General features: G+C 39.1%; 1 protein-coding gene and 1 non-coding gene across 16 annotated transcripts in view; one reads left to right on the top strand and one right to left on the bottom strand.

The window, feature by feature from the left end:
- APBB2 (amyloid beta precursor protein binding family B member 2) overlaps positions 1-17,846 on the bottom strand; it is a 403,357-nt gene that overhangs the window by 263,755 nt on the left and 121,756 nt on the right. The gene's annotated exons all lie outside the window — the stretch shown is intronic.
- LOC112439791 (U6 spliceosomal RNA) lies at positions 7,586-7,688 on the top strand. The gene has a single exon (XR_003028011.1). It is a non-coding gene; the product is annotated as a U6 spliceosomal RNA (small nuclear RNA).

Consider the following 17,846-nt stretch of genomic DNA (forward strand, 5'->3'; position numbering starts at 1 on the left):
TTTTTTTTGAGACACAGTCTTGCTCTGTGGCCCAGGCTGGAGTGCAGTGGTATAATCGTAGCTCACTGCAGCTTCGAATCCTTGGGCTCAAGTGATCCTCCCACCTCAACTTCCTGAGTAAGTAGGACTACAGGCTATCATACCACCACACCCAGCTAATTTTTTTTTTTTTTTTTTTGGAAGAGATAAGGACTCACTATGTTGCCCAGACTTGTCTGGAACTCCTGGGCTCAGGCAATCCTCCCACCTTGACCTCTGAGAATGCTGGGATTACAGGTGTAAGCCCACACACAGCCAGGGATTTTTTTTTTTTAAACAATAATTACATTGGAGGAAAAATCCAAGAGTTCCAGCATCTGACAAATAGGAACTCCAAAAAAGAACAGTCTTCACAATGAATGAAAAAGTGACATACCAAGGTGGATTACAAGAAAAGCTCAGAACACTGGGGGATTTTTAAATACCCTAAAAGCATCCAAAAAGAAAAGAAACAAGTCACATACAAAGTACATAGAGTCAGAAGAGCATGCAACAATTCTGTAACAAAATTGGAAGCAGAAGAAAATGGAACAAACCCTCTAAACTCCCAGGGAAAGTAATCTCCAACTTTAAATTAGATATCAATCATATGTAAGGGAAGACCAAATGATATTTTGACACATGCCAGATCTCAAAAAAATTCCATCTACACATGCTTTCTCACAAAGCAGCCAGGCAATGTGCCTCCCCAAAAGAGGGTCAAAACCAAAAGAGATGGCATCCAATAAACAGGTCAATCAAGAATTCCCAACGTGATTGCTAAGGACAAATTCCAGGTCAACAGCTGTGCATAGGCCTCAAGAGTAAACAGTCCAGAACAGAGTGAGCAAGCAGAGAGCCCAAGAAAAATGTCACATGCACACACGCAAGAACCAAGAGATGTGCCATTGTGTTTGACCTTATTTGAGAATTTGGGGATAAATAAATAGTAAATAAATAGAATACCAAGCAACAAAATTTTAATGTGCTATACAAGAAAGAAAATAAAATAACAGTATCCTGCATAGCTCAGCTGTGAAAAATATTTACAGTGAAAACAAACTGAGATATAACTATCTTAGAGAGTACAAGTGCAGGTATTTAAGGGAGGAAGAATAAAAGAAAGATAAACCCCTCTCTTCCTCAATGGAATTCATGTTTAATGACTAAAATGGAAAAAAAAATTCAAGAATTACCAATATAAACATATTAATTTGCTACAAGGAAGTAAATACCAGAAGAAGAGCTAAATGAACTAAAGAGTAGTTGCTTCTGAGAAGTGGAAAACGGCAATGCAAATCCGTGGGCAAGAATTTGTAAGCTATATACATGTATAATTGCAATTAAAAAATCAACTTTTAAAAGGGTAGAAGTTCATCAATGAAACATATAAACCACCCAACTGTATAAGACAAATTGATAATGTGAAATTTCATTTTCTACTATAAACAAGGAAACAGATAAGTCTTAATCTGCTCCTCCTAGCTAATCCAATTGTTAAAATTCAATTTAGTGCATCTTGTTATTTAAGGACCACGGTGTGAGAGGTCAAATATGCCTAAATCTTCACACCTCTAGCTTTAGTTAACACATGGTGAAGGGGACCCTGGACACCAGTGCACAAGGAACAACTGGCTGTCTTAGTTAAATAGAGTTCATTAACCACAGCTTCATATGGATAAACACCTTGGCCACTGTAACACCTCCCCTTCTACCAGAGTGCTTACTGAAGCTTCTTATGGTGACTTTTATCCTTATGTGGGGAGAAGGATTGGGAAATGGCCGGCATCTAAACTCTGTTCCCCTATGTTTGGGGAATTCCTCATCATGTGAGTTCTGATGCACATCTCTCAACATAGAAGCAAAAATGGCTAGACACTATCATTCCCAGAGTGTCTTGTAGCCAAGGCTTGCACATGACTCAGCCGTGGTCAACCCTGAATCTAGAACCAGAGACATAAAGAGGCAGGAGCAGGAGGGAAATTACCATGGGTGAGGGCAATGGCAACAACACCCACTGCTCAGAGGCAGCAAAGGCTGAAGTGACAGAGTTGGTACCAAGTGTCTGATCCTGAAGAGATGGTCAGCACGAACACTAATGTCCAGTGTTCAGTGACAGGGTCTACCCAACATAGAACTAATCTTATTGTATGACCTTGGCTATGAATCTGGCTGTGTAGTCTCTTTTTAGTGCCTGTTCTTTCTCCCAACTTGGGTAAATTCAGAATGTACCCAATATCTTCTCAATAAATTATTTCTTTGCTTAAACCATTAAGCTAGTCTCTGTTGCTTCTATCCAAGAACCCTGACTGATACATTGCTCCAGGATACACAGGTAGAGATAGGTAGCCATCCACCGAAGTTAAGAATGAAATGTTTGTTTCGTAAGATTTCAAAGCAGAACTAAGATTTTTCCATAGAGAAACATGGGGGAAGGTTAAGCTTTAAGATACAGTTAAAACTGTTTGTGGAACGTTAAGGGTTACCAAAGTTTTGGTAGGCTCATCAATTTTTTTTTTTTTTTTTTGAAATGGAGTCTCGTTCTGTCGCCAGGCTGGAGTGCAGTGGCACGATCTCGGCTCACTGCAACCTCCACCTCCCAGGTTCAAGTGATTCTCCTGCCCCACCCTCCCAAGTAGCTGGGACTACAGGCGCAGGCCATCACACCCCGCTAATTTTTGTATTCTTAGTAGAGACGGGGTTTCACCGTGTTGTCCAGGATGGTCTCGATCTCTTGACCTCGTGATCCACCTGCCTTGGCCTCCCAAAGTGCTGGGATTACAGGCGTAAACCACCACGCCCGGCCAGCTCACCTGTTCTTTATATTAGTTTCTACCATTAGCCAACCCATTCAGAGTTCTAAACCACTAACTGACCTCACAACAACCTCACTTTGGAAATGTAAGCAGCTTGTGAATTGGGAGCTGCCACTGTTTGCATGTGGCCAGAGACATGCTCAGATTCTTACTGTTGTGAATGGGCAGAAGAGTAGTGGGTGAGGAAGAACAATTTTCTTTGTCTTTCCACTGAAACACAGCTTTCAGAGAGACGAGGCAGTTTGAAAACCAGTGGTCAGGAACTACACGACTATGAAAATGCAAACCAAGGCATCCAAAGATTTACATTCAACTGTAGAAACATCAATATTGCTGAAAAGCTACACCCATCAATTCAGCATTCTGCAGCACATTTAGTTCCAAGTCTGAGAACACTGAACCTGGGTAATTTATCTGCATATGCCTCAGGCTAACCACACAAATTTTGCAGACAAAGCTAGAAGTTAAGATAGAGAGCTTAGAATGCACTGTTGATGTGACCAAAAGGGCTTCATAAAGGAATCAAATGCAGTAATGACATTAATAGAAATGTGGATGCAGAGAAAGAAAGTCTCTGCGGTGCCCCACTGTCTCTGAAAACTGAGGACGGCTTTCATGACAAAGAAGTAACCTTTTGTTAGCTGTACACAACAAGATCATACAAACCCGATAAAGAGGGCTTGCAAAATAAATGCAAAGCTTGACGCCTGCATATAATTTTCCCTCCTGTGGTGTTATTTCATAAAGACTTGTCAAGAGATCAATCCCTCAGTCACAAAAGTCAGGCTACACATCACCTTGGGGGACAATTATTTAATTTCAGTTGGTGATGTAAATGCTCCTTTTTTTTTTTTTTAAGATGTTGTTTCACTCTTGTTGCCCAGGCTGGAGTGCAGTGGCATGATCTCTCCTCACTGCAACCTCCACCTCCCAGATTCAAGCAATTCTCCTGCCTCAGCCTCCCGACTAGCTGGGACTACAGGTGCCTGCCACTACACCAGGCTAATTTTTGTATTTTTAGGAGAGTTTTTTTGTTTTAGGAGATATTTTGTATTTAGGAGATATTTTTGTATTTTAGGAGTTTCACCATGTAGGCCAGGCTGGCCTGGAACTCCTGACCTCAGGTGATCCACCTGCCTCGGCCTGTAAATGCTACTTCAAATTTGACCAATTGCCAAACTACCTTTACCATACATTCTTCTACGTAGTCAGTTCTCTTGACGTATCTAATGGCCACTAAAACAAGAGTTTCATTCCACAGCTGTCCAAGTGAGTTACACTACGCTCACATGGTATTTTGAAGAGCTGAGATAAATTTATCTCAGTCAATCCCAGATTATTCCTCTCTTGCTTCATTTGAAGATCACACAACAGGACAGTGATTCTGCACAGCAGTGTGTGTGTATCTGTGTGTGTGTATGTGTGTATACGTGTGTGAAACTGTACAATCTAATCACCACAGCTCTGCAAAGAACATGGCACAATTCTATTCAGGTTTCAGAAATGGAAAGACAAAAAGGGAAAAAAAATCCCAAGAAATCATTCTCAAAAGCTGTTTCCAGAATACCTTCTTGAGAAATTTAAAAATAGGGTCCACTTTGCAATGCATGCGTATAAAGGAGGTAAATTCATAGCTAGCTAATCACCTTTTAATGCTAGAACCATAAATGGCTATTTCCAAAATATATTCATTGTATCAAATACCTGAACTGATACTTAGTTATATAAAATTTTTTTTCCATCCCAACAAAGCTTTAAGACAGCCTCCAAACATTTATACACAAGGGTTTTACCTTGTCCAGTGAAGGTTCTACTTCCAACCAACACAAGTACCAGAATTTTAAACTTTTACTATAAAAATCTCTATGGGATTATATAATCTTTCAACCATCTTCTTAACTTGAAATTTTTTTAACTAAACAAATATGACAAGACAGAATTAAAATTGCATTGATCATAGAATATGAACTGATAGTCAATGAAGTACTAAGGAAAGTATAAATTGGTGAAATATTGTCATTCGTTTAAAAAACTACAATTAAAAGCAAGTCAAATGAACTACCGATACTTTGACACCTACTACAAATACAGCAGATTGTAGTAGGTATAGAAAGGAAAAAGACTTGTGACACAGTTACCGGCAACAGGGAACTTAGTATGTTGGAGGAACATGACACAGTATGTTGGAGGAACATGACACGGAACTCCAGACAAACATTGGATCACAGGACACAGGTTTAGACTTAAAAGGAAGTTATGGATAGGTCAGGTGGGGCCATTTTCTGTCAGATAAACCTATTAGACACATTTTAAAAACGTAACATGGTATGTCCACACCTCATAACTTAAAAGAACACCAATCAACAATGCTCTCAAAGTAAATTACATGCTAAGAAACTTTAACCCTTATCTTTCCAACATCCCTCATCACACAGTACTTATTTTTGATAAGTTTGAGTCTCCCACTATGCAACAAAATATCAAACATCGGGGGGTGTCCTATTTAACTTTGATTCCTTAGCTCTTGGAACCTATGGAATGCATAATGATCCAATGTATTTTCTTGGAGGATATATGGCTGAGTGAAAGAATGAATGAACAGTGTTATAATAGCAGCTGTTAATTTGAATTTATTTGAATATAAAGATTGATTCTTCACAGTAAAACACAGTTCAGGAGGCTTCTACAAAGTTATGTTTCTTTCTTTCTTTCTCTTTTTTTTTTTTTTTTTTTTAAGAGTTAGTGGTCCTGCTCTGTCACCCAGGCTGAAGTACAATGACACAATCATAGCTCCCTGCAGCTTCAAATCCCAGGGCTAAAGAGATCCTCTCCAAAGTTATATTTCATAAAACAAATGGCCAAAATTAATGATAAAATTAATAAAAATATGCAAAAGAGTTGTTCACTGAAGCATTATTCACAAAAGGAAAAATGGCAACAATCTAAATTTTCAGCAGCTGGGCGGCATGCAGTTTTATTATGGTCATACACTGATAGATTATGGAACTATTAAAAATGACAAATATAGGCTGTGCACGGTGGCTCACTCCTGTAATCCTAGCACCTTGGGAGGCCGAGGCGGGAAGATCACTTGAGGTCAGGAGATCGAGACCATCCTGGCTAACACGGTGAAACCCCATCTCCACTAAAAATACAAAAAAATTAGCCAGGCGTGGTGGCGCATGCCTGTAGTCCCAGCTACTCAGGAAGCTGAGGCAGGAAAATGGCGTGAACCCGGGAGGCGGAGGTTGCAGTGAGGAGACATCATCCCACTGCACTCCAGCCTGGGCAACAGAACAAGACTTTGTCTCAATACATAAATAAATAAGACAAATATGAAGGCCTGAAACAGAGAGAAATTAAGATATAACAGGAATAAAAAATAAGTAGACCAAAGTAGTATGTATGCTATAGCTACAAACAGATAAAAATATGTACACATGTAAAAAGACGGGAATGAAATACATACAAAATATACTTGTTAAAGTATATAGCTTTAGGGCTTACAGGTCATTTTTTTCCACTCTAAACTTTTTGTAAAACTGTTACATTGTGGCCGGGTGCAGTGGCTCACGCCTGTAATCTCAGCACTTTGGGAGGCCAAGGCAGGTGGATCACTAGGTCAAGAGATCAAGACCATCCTGGCCAACATGTGAAACCCCGTCTCTACTAAAAACACAAAAATTAGCCGGGCACGGTGGCCCGCACCTATAGTCGCAGCTACTCAGGAGGCTGAAGCAGGAGAATCGCTTGAACCCAGAAGGTGGAGGCTGCAGTGAGCTGAGATCACGCCACTGCACTCCAGCCTGGAGACAGATTGAGACTCCGTCTCAAAAAAAAAAAAAAAAAAAAAAGTTACATTGCCATTTATAGGTCCTGTTGTAAAGGTAGAAGTTTCACAGTAAGTTTCTAACAGTAATTATTACAGTGATCATTAACAGTAACTTATTTCATCACATCTAACTGCTGTTGACTAGAAGATACACCACTATTTTCTGTACTAAGAATAAAAATAAAAGTTATGTTACATTCATAGGCCTTAAAAAATAATAAAAAATTAAAATGCTGCAAATCATAGCTGCAAAATGTCAGTGACTGCAAGATACATCAAATTTTAAAGATATTAAAATGTGAAAAGATCTGTATCTTAGAATCAATAAAACATGTATTATAAAGCTGCAATATAAAAATATTTTATTGGTAAAAAAAGTGATCATTAATAGTGACTAGATAACAAACTAATAAATCTATGAAAACTTTGATAGAAATCTCTTAAAGAAATAGGCTGGGCACGGTGGCTCACGCCTGTAATCCCAGAACTTCAGAAGGCCGAGACGGGCGGATCACCTGAGGTCGGGAGTTTGAGACCAGCCTGGCCAACATGAAGAAACCCTGTTTCTACTGAAAATACAAAATTAACCAGGCGTGGTGGCACATGCCTGTAATCCCAGCTAATTAGGAGGCTGAGGCAGGAGACTTGCTTGAACCCAGGTGGCAGAGGTTGCAGTGAGCAGAGATCACACCATTGCATTCCAGCCTGGGCAACAAGAGTGAAACTCAGTCTCAAAAAAAGAAAAAGAAAAAAAAAGAAATGGCTTGATTCGCAAATGTAAGTTTTAAGTAAGAATTTCGATAATAAAATACACAAGACATTGCACTACAGAGGACAAGTGTTCATCATGCCCCTGAGATAAAATGTTTCTGGTCCAAAAGAATTGAGTAAATGAATTATCAAAAAGAAATTAAATTGCTTGCTTTGACAGCACATATACTAAAATCAGAATAATACAGAGAAGATTAGCATGGTCCCTGCACAAGGATGACATGCAAATTTGTGAAGCATTCCATATTTTTAATCAGTACACATACATATATCAAAGAATTATGTTGTACTCCTTGAATACATACAACTTTTGTTAATTTTTTTTTTTAAAAAAGAAAACATAACTAGAAAATCCTTGATTTCTGAGGAGCAGGGAAGAAATGAAGGAAGGGAGGGGGAAATTAAAGTAAGCCAAGAAGCCTGAACGAGATTCTCAGCTTCAGTATAAGTAAGTCATTAAATGATTTGTTTGAGTGGCATTTCCTTGAAAATAAGACTGAGACTGCCGGCCAGGCACGGTGGCTCATGCCTGTAATCCCAGCACTTTGGGAGGCCAAGGCAGGTGGATCACAAGGTCAGGAGATCGAGACCAATCTGGCTAACACAGTGAAACTCCGTCTCTACTAAAAATACAAAAAAATTAGCTGGGCGTGGTGATGCGCGCCTGTAGTCCCAGCTACTTGGGAGGCTGAGGCAGGAGAATGGTGTGAACCCGGGAGGTGGAGCTTGCAGTGAGCCAAAATTGCACCACTGCACTCCAGCCTGGGTGACAGAGTGAGACTCTGTCTCAAAAAAAAAAAAAAAAAAAAAGACTGAAACTGCCTATGGCACACAATCTCAGAGAAGGTCACTCACTGAATTACAATAACATCAAAACTTTTACATGGGGGTATAGGGTATAGAGAGGTAATGAATCTACATGTTGAATGGAACATCATTGATTCAGAAAATCAGAATTAAAATTTGAAATTTTCAGACCACTGGTCCTCTAAGCTTTCATCCCTAAGTTCACTCTTTGGCTTTTCATTTAATATAATAATGACAATTAATTAATCTCACCTAAATTTTTAGCAGTTCAGCATGAAGAAAACATAAGGAAACTTTACAGTTGGTTATCAAATCATGGACACTACCTTAACTATCCACAAGAGAGTAACCACAATAATGCAACAAATAATAAGAACAAACTACAATGAGTAGTGAGACAAAGGCACTACCCAAGGAACAAAAAATGGCAGAGACATTCAAGTTCATTATTTTAAAGTGCTGATTATTTAAACCCTTCATGCATCTACATATGTAAGGCAAAGGTGCCTTTTTCATTGCCAAACTACAAAAACAAAAAAAAGAAGTCTAATACTGAAATAATCTATAATGATTTGTATAATAATAAGTTATAAATGAAAGTCATAAAAGCCAACCTCCAAGAAAAATCAACAAAACCAAGAGGTGGTTCTTTGAAAAGACTGACAAAATTGACATTCCTTTAGGTAGACTGACTAAAAAAAAGAAGACTAACTAAAATCAGAAGTGAAAAAGGGGACATTACCACTGCTTCTACAGCAATCAAAAGGATTATAGGAGTATAATTACCAAAAAATTAGATAACCTATATGAAAAGAACAAATTCCTAAACATAAAACTTACCAAAACTGAATCAGGAAGAAATGAAAAACTTGAACACAGACCTATAACCAGCAGAGACATTGATTAGTAATCAAAAACCTCCCGACAAAGAAAACCCAAAGTAGACAGCTTCACAGCCGAATACTATCAAATGTTTAAAGAAGAATTAACATCAATCCTCAACTCCTCCAAAGAAAAACGAAGAAGGAACACTTTTAAACTCCTATCAGACCAGCATTACCCTGATACCAAAGAAAAACAATTACACTTTAAAAATAAGAAAACTACAAGCCATTATTTCTTATGAAAATTGATGCAAAAATCGTTAGCAGAAGACTACTAAACCAAATTCAACAGCTTATTGAAAGGATTATACACCATGATCAAGTGGGACTTATCTCTGGAATGCAAGGATAGTCCAACATATGAAAATTGATCAATGAAATGCACCACATTAACAGAACAAAGAGGAAAAAACACATCATCATCTCATTTGATACAGAAAGAGCATTTGACAAAATTCAGCAAACTTTCATGATAAAAAACATTCAACAAATTAGGAATAGAAGGAAACTATCTCAGCATAATAAAGGTCATATATGAAAAGCCCACAGCTAATAGCATACTCAATGGTAAATGACTGAAAGCTTTTCCTGTAAGATCAAGAGGAAGAAAAGAATGTCCAGTTTCACCACATCTTATCAACATAGTAGTAAAAGTCCTAGCCAGAGCAATTTGGCTAGAAAAAAAATTCACCTAAATTGGAAAGGAAACAGTAAAATTATCTTTGTTTGCAGATGACATAATCTCACGGGTAGAAAACCTTAAAAATTCCACACACACACACACACACACAAAAACCTGTTAGAATAAGATAAAAGTCAAATAAATGGAAAAGGCTGGGCATAGTGGCATGTATCTATAGTCTTAGCTACTCAGGACGCTGAGGCGGGAGGATCACTTGAGCCCAGGAGTTCAAAGCTATAGAGAATTGTGATCACACCACTGCACTCCAGTCTGGGAGACAGACTGAGGCCCTTTCTCTAAAAAATAAATAAATATTGATTACATAAAAATGAATGGAAAGACATCCTGTGTTCACAGATTAGAACACTTAGTATCATTAAGTCATCTATACTACTTAAAGCAATGCAATTCCTATTAAAACCCCAATGATGTTTTCTGTAGAAACGGAAAAATCAGCATTTATTCTCTTTTAAAATATACCTTAAAAGTTACCAACAATCACCTGTATTTAATCTATAAAGTATATTCAACATCACAAATCAGAAGTGATTAAATCTATTCAGATACAGAGCAACCAATATGTATTTTTTTCTTTTCTTTTGAGATGGAGTCTTGCTCTCTCACCCAGACTGGAGTACAGTGGCACGATCTTAGCTCACTGCAACCTCCACCTCCCAGGTTGAAGTGATCCTTCCAACTCAGCCTCCCACATTGCTGGGATTACAAGCATGCACCACCATGACTGGCTACTTTTTTTTTTTTTTTAGTAGAGATGGGGTTTCACAATGACGGCCAGTTGGTCTTAAACTCCTGACCTCAAGTGATCTTCCCGCCTCAGCCTCCCAAAGTGCTGGGATTACAGGTGTGAGCCACTGTGGCCAGCCAGAATCCAGTATTTTAAACAAAGCGGTATCATCACTAATATTCAGGCCTACGGTGGGACATTTTACATAAGACAATCACAGGGGAGACTTGTTGAGCTTATCATAATCATCAGAAAACAAGTCTGCCATTGTATTTCAAAAGCATACCAAGACAGCGGTATAATACCAAATAATGGGGGGATAGCCTTTTCCAGCAATAGATGCGTGGGCCTCCACAAAACAGCCGCAGTCACAAACCAAGTCGGTGTTAAGAATGGTAACCGTCATCGTCAGATACAGACAAGCTGAATCTATTCAAAACTTGTATGAGGTACTTTTAGGAGTTATTATAGATTTATAGAATTCGTGATTGACAAGGACCTTAAAAATCATGTTACATGTGAAACCATTTAATGGATAAGAAAATGAGAACTGCAGAAGAGGTACTTGATGTCTCCAAGGTCACATAAGGAGGTGGTACAACCATGATTGTAAACTCAGGCTTCCTGTGTTCCTCTATCTTCCCTAATCAAACTCCTGAGCTAAAGGTCAGGAGTATTACCTTAGTCTGTTGGTGAAAAGGTCACCACAAAGTGGTTTCTCAAAGACTCTTGACCACATCAATATACACCCACTATGGTTTATCAACTCACCCCTGCCCTAGCAAAGGAACTTCCTAGGATTATATGGGGAGCTTCTGTACTGATACTAGACTTTTTGACAGCTGTGGCTATTGCCATCGCAGCCCTGTGGAAAGGGGTTAGGATCTGCGCTGTGAGAGGTGGATTTCCCATTTTCAATTATCCTGGGAAGAAGCAGATCCTGAGATAAGAAATGGAAACTAGCAAGGAAAGACTTGGGAGAAGGAAGGAGGAACCCCTCCCTCTTCCAGGGCCTCATCCTCTTTGATGCCTAGATTCTATATCTAGCTGTGCTGACAGTCACTTCTAAAGGTAGGGATTGGATGGTCTAAACCAGAGAGGCAGCCTGGTAGAGGGCCCAGTGAGGAATGGGTCTAGGCCTGCCATAACTAGCAGGTTTTGTTTTATTTTTAAGTCATAAACTCAACTTCTATCTTCTCTAGGGAATTAAGGACATGTTTCCAGATGAGGGATGGAATGGAAAATGGGAAAGCAGAGTCCCCAAAGAGCTGGTCCCCACAGTGCTGGCAGCAATGCTTAGCAGGGTGTGCAATGAAAATGGAAATCTTTGAGACAGCTATCAAGGCATGATGTCCAGACTCACCTCACCATATGAAAATGGTTTCTCTTCCAGATCATCTCAGAGAAAGGGGCATTAATTTTTTTTTCTAGGTAACAAAGCTGAGAGAAGGGGCATTAATTTAACTAAGAGATCCAGTGGGTTTCCTTGCAAACCATCACAGGTTAAACACAGATTTCTGGACATTGACAACCGAGGCTGATATCCAGTGGGTGGGTGTCAGGATGACCATCCAGAACATCTACAGTCAGCATCCTTCTGATTGGCCAGAAACTGCTCACTAACTATAGGCTAAATATTCCTTACCCAAAATGCTTGGGAAGAGAAGGGTTTTGAACTTCAGATTTTTGGGATTTTGGAATATTTGCATTATATACTTACCAGTTAATCATCCCTAATCTGAAAATCTGAAATCCAAAATGCTCCAATGAACATTTCCTTTGAGCATCATGTTAGCACTCAAAAAGTGTCAGATATTTTCGTATTTTGGACTTTGGTTTTTTTAGGGAAGCTCAACCTATGTTTTGAGTCTCACCCTTCAACAATCACACATTTTTTCCATCCTCAGTAATTGGTATTAACTCCTGAGCCTGGGAGAACACCAACCTTTGTGTTATACACTTCATGTTTATCCTAGATTCAGGAGTTAACAAAAATTCTATTAATAAGCTAAGCAGCAGATATTAGTATTCCCATTTTATAGGCTAGAAAGTTGTGGCTCAAAGAAAAAACTCATTCACAGATAGCCAGTGGAAGAGTCAAAATTTAATTAAAAGATAAACAGAATTTCCAGATTATATAGTATCAGTCCCTCTACTCCGTAAATCTACACTACTTTAAGAGATAATACTGCAGGGTACAAGTCACTATGGGATCTGAAGGTAACTGCATCACTATTTCATAAAATATTGATATGGAAAAGAGTGGTCATAAGCATGTTTTGATCCTACGCCCATGTCTCCTACTGCAATTATTGTCAAGCATTACCTGAACACCGAAAGCTTTTATTTTATATATATTTATATAACGAAACACTAGCTTGTTTCTTCAAATCCATGTATATGAACTATAATGGCAATTTAACCCTACTTATTAAGTAAAAAAACCCAAACATAAATTATACGGTGTCCCATTGAGTCCCTATATGAATATCTCCTTTGATTAAAACACCACCATTTTCATCAGAAGACATAATTTAAAAGAAGATTTAAGGGAAAAATTTGAATTTAACATTTCCCCGCCAGTCGTTTCTATAAACCTCTGACAGAATCTTTCTTCTAAGAAGTTATATTCTTTTACTTTCTACTTAAGAAATAAATGAAAATGCATCTGAATTAAATTACCACTGCAATGGAAACACTGAAACTCTAAATCAAAACAAGCTATGGTAAGATTTTCTCGAAGGATGCTAGATTCCCTAAACACTACCCATCATCATGGCAACCTTTAAGTGCCCTCTCTCCTATGGGTATGCCAACAACTGGTTGTAATAAAAGTTCGTTTTGTTGAAATCAATTAATTTCTCTCCACAGTACATTTGAGCCTTTTCAGCTACTGCTCATTTTTTCCTTTTTCTACTTATAAGACATCAGACACTAGCCTGCTATGTAATATTACTGATACTACATCCACATTTAGTTCATCAAAGCAGTCTGAATGCTGTAAAGATTTTTTAAAAAGATACAGAATGCTACAACATTCCTTTATTAGTAGGGTGGTTATTTAATTTATGATCGAAACCAGGACATTTTTGATATTGAGAGGGGTCAGTATCAAAAATTTTGCCAGAACAGCAGGCATAGCTAGGACTGTCCCAGCAAGTTAGTATGTACGGTCACCTAACTTATTAAGGAAACAATTACTGCATATAACAGCTGAAAGTCTCAAAAAATGAAATAAAGACCACAGTGGGGAAGAAGGCATAGAGGGCTCATATGTGAGCAGAAAGTCAGAAGAGTCAGAAGTCAAAGGAAGACTGCAGTCTCTCTCAAGCACCAAAACCTAATGTCATTTCCAGACTACCTAGACACTGCTCTTCCTCTCCTGGTTACTGCAACAGTCTGTAAGAGTGAATTAAGTCCATGATATGCCATGTGATCTGATCCCCTGGTGTATTCGTCAGCTTATTTTATTGTCACCCTCACACTCTCCCTAGATACCATCTGAACTCATCCCCCATCTATGAGGTTCCTCTCCCCTTGCTTTGGTATTTTATTTCCCATCACTGAGCCAACCAATCAGAGTTGTACTAGGCACTATGCTATCTTCTCCGTAAAAAGGGGGATCCAAAGCTGAGTTAGATATAGTCCTTGCGAGGTAATTGTCCACAATTTGTTTGCAAGACTTTGTTTAAAATGCAATACAGTTTTTGCTCCAACCTCCACTTCTGCACATCCAAAGCAGCCCAAACAAGGAGTACAGCTACAAAGTATGCTAGCAAAGTCACCCCACGTTTATTTGCAGATAATTTTGTATACATAATGAAGCAAAAGAATAAAAAAGTAAGTAATTTTTGTGAAGATCTCAACATTTTTACATCTTGAAAAACTTCATAAAAGCTCTCCCAAACAAGACACTGTGGCCTTTTAGGGGAGCAACATATCATATACTCTTTCTTGCATCCCTACTTCCTTCTTGAAGTTGGTGAGGGATTGATTGTGTCTTTCCCATCACTGAATCACCAACACCTTGCAGAGTTATCTAGCACAACACAGGCACTCCATAAATATCTGCGGAGTAAATGAATGAATGAGGGACTCATGATTATTTCTTTCTTCCACAACACTGTGATTATATATTAAATACTTTTTTCTTAATCCCAGCTCCTCAAGATCTTTGCTCCATTGATTATGTCCTCTTAAAAGGCAGCCCCTATATAGTAACAGGTTTGAGGTCAGCAAAAAAATCCAACCAAATACCCAGCAACTTAACAGCAAGGTAACCTTGAGCAAGTTTTCTAACCACTCTCTATGCTCTATTTTTTCTTATCTATAAAATAGACATGTTTTGCAAGGTTTTCTGGTATTTGTGAGATCTGAACACAATTTATGTAAAGGGCCAGGCAGGAATCCAATAAATGTTGAATAAAAGAATAAATTGCCATTCTCTTCTGTGGTCCAGATCAAAATGCAGCCATCAAAATCTAATTTGCCAAAGCTGATCTTCATTCAAACAACAGACATGCATCAAGGGCTGTAAGGCACAACTAGAGTCTGTCTGCTGTTGAACATCAAAGGAGGAGTTTAACATCTGCTTTTAAATGCAGGAAAACAATAATTAGTTCACAAGTAAAAGGAAAAGTTATATAATCCGATCTTATTTGCTTTACCAAAGTATCAAAGTATTAAGGGATTACCAGCTTACAGCAGACTGAAGCTTTCTTGCAGGGATCACATAATGGGTGGAGGCAAACCTGGAAGTGGGTTTTTAAAGTCGGCATTCCTAGCTCCTGCTTTTCACTGTCAAGAATGCACGAGCCAAGTTTGCCCTTAGTTTAAAGCGCAGAACTAAGCAGCTACAGACAACAAGAGTAAGATTTGGTCTGAGTTTGAGACCAGCCTGGCCAACATAGTGAAACCTCGTCTCCACTAAAAATACAAAAATTAGCCAGGCATGGTGGCGCGTGTGTGTAGTCGCAGCTACTCGGGAGGCTGAGGCAGGAGAATCGCTTGAACCCGAGAGGCGGAGGTTGTGGTGAGCCGAGATTGCACCACTGCACTCCAGCCTGGGCAACAGAGTGAGACTCCGTCTCAAAAAAAAAAAAAAAAGTATTTGGTCTGAATAGAGTTTTCATTCAACTGTGCTTGCTCTTACAGCAATCTAAGATGTAAAACTTCAAAAGAGAAAAATATCACCGGCCTCTGTTCAACTTTAAATTCATGAAAGAAAATATGAAACTCTGCTGTGGGAATACATTTGTTTTTGCTGTACAACGTTTTAAGAGATCCATTCTGCTGCTGTTTCACCCTCTCCTTCAGGCCAAGCAGAGGCCAATGGGAATAAAGAGCTCCCCTGTGTTCTATTTCCAGAACACCTGAACTTACTGTCGACTGAGGCTACGAGAGCTATTTAGAGGCCCTTACCTTCCTCTTTTCCAGTAACATCAGCAGAAACGAGCTATAAAACTTTCCCTAGGGTTTGGTTTCCCTTCTCACAGCTCAGTTGTGCTGCTCTCCTGGAAGATGAAAGAAACCCCAGAGTTTTTCAAAGCCCAGATGAAATGCTGATCTCAAGTAATAATTTCCATTTTCTTAAAAGCCATCATTTCCTATTTTACTCAGGCACACACAGCATGAAGCAAAGCCTAAACTACCTCCTTAGGGCTCATGAGAGTAGATGCAGTCAGTAGTTACAAGAGCACGTGAACTCTGCTTTAAAAACAGCAAAGGGTCATCCTGAGATAAACAGGCTATAACACTGAAGTGCTAAATTCTGTCCTACAAGTTCACAATTCTGGCTTCCTTTTAAGGGTATCTGAGCAAAAAGTGGCTTCCAAGTGGATAAGGATTTTTTTTTTTTTCCTAAGTTCCTAATGAACCAGGTACATGAACCTATGATCACAACCTGTTTTCTTACCCATCCTCATTTCCCAGATTTTTTTCTTGCCAAGGGTTAAAAAGTTCATAAGAAGGGCCGGGCGCGGTGGCTCATGCCTGTAATCCCAGCACTTTGGGAGGCCAAGGAGTGCAGATCACCTGAGTTCAGGAGTTCAAGACCACCCTGACCAACATGGAGAAACGCCCACTTCTACTAAAAATACAAAATTAGCTCGGCGTGGTGGCGCATGCCTGTAATCCCAGCTACTTGGGAGCCTGAGGCAGAAGAATCGCTTGAATCTGGGAGGTGGAGGCTGCGGTGAGCCAAGATTGTGCCATTGCACTCCAGCCTGGGCAACAAGAGCGAAATTTCATCTCAAAAAAAAAAAAAAAGTTCGTAAGCAGAAGAGATGGAATCCAAACCTATACAGTCAGTCTGACTCCAGGGCATCTGACAGTCACTTGCCCTTAACTGTCACTTTGTTGTCTAAATCTGACTCCAGCAGGCACCAAACAAGAGTGACTGTCAGCTATGTGAGGTAATCCATATGTTAATTCGCTTAATTTAGGATTGACACAATGTATACATATTTCAAAACATCATGTTGTATACTATAAATGTATACAATTTTTATTTGTCAATAAAAATAATAAGAAGAAAAAAACAAGTGACCATTGGCCCAAGGGGCTCCACATGAGTTTAGAGACTGAGGTCCTTACTAATATGAGTGACAATGTAATATTTTTTATGAACTCAAAAATATCATTTATGACATTGGAGTTTTATACCTGCTGCAGCAACGAAGCAGCAAGCATAGCTTTATAGCCTCCAAAAAGGGCTTGCAAGAAGTACACTTTACTCTTCGCTTCAGTCTTTGACAGCAAGTCACAAATTATTTTTCAGATAAAATGGCAATTAGGAATTTCTTGAAACTTTAACCATCAGTCCAAACACCAAACTAACATCCAAGAAGCCCTTTTTAAGTTCTACTGGACTTTAACTGTATAACTGCAACTGAAGCTTTACCTATAGAATGAAAAATTATTTAACTTTAGAAGACAGAAGGAATCTTAGAGATTATTAATTCTATCAGCCACTTTTTTTAAGAGGGAGTCTCCCTTTGTCACCCAGGCTGGAGAGCAGTGGTGCGATCTTGGCTCACCACAACCTCTGTCTCCCGGGTTCAAGCGATTCTCCTGCCTCAGCATCCCGAGTAGCTGGGATTACAGGCACATGCCACCTCGCCCGGCTAATTTTTGTATTTTTAGTAGAGACGGGGTTTCGCTATGTTGGCTAGGCTGGACTCGAACTCCTAACCTCAAGTGACCTGCCTGCTTTGGCCTCCCAAAGTGCTGGGATTATAGGGATGAGCCACCGCACCCAGCCTCTGTCAACCACATTTTATTGAGTGTTATC

Source organism: Pan paniscus, chromosome 3 (genome assembly GCF_029289425.2).
Source record: "Pan paniscus chromosome 3, NHGRI_mPanPan1-v2.0_pri, whole genome shotgun sequence".
NCBI lineage: Eukaryota > Metazoa > Chordata > Mammalia > Primates > Hominidae > Pan > Pan paniscus.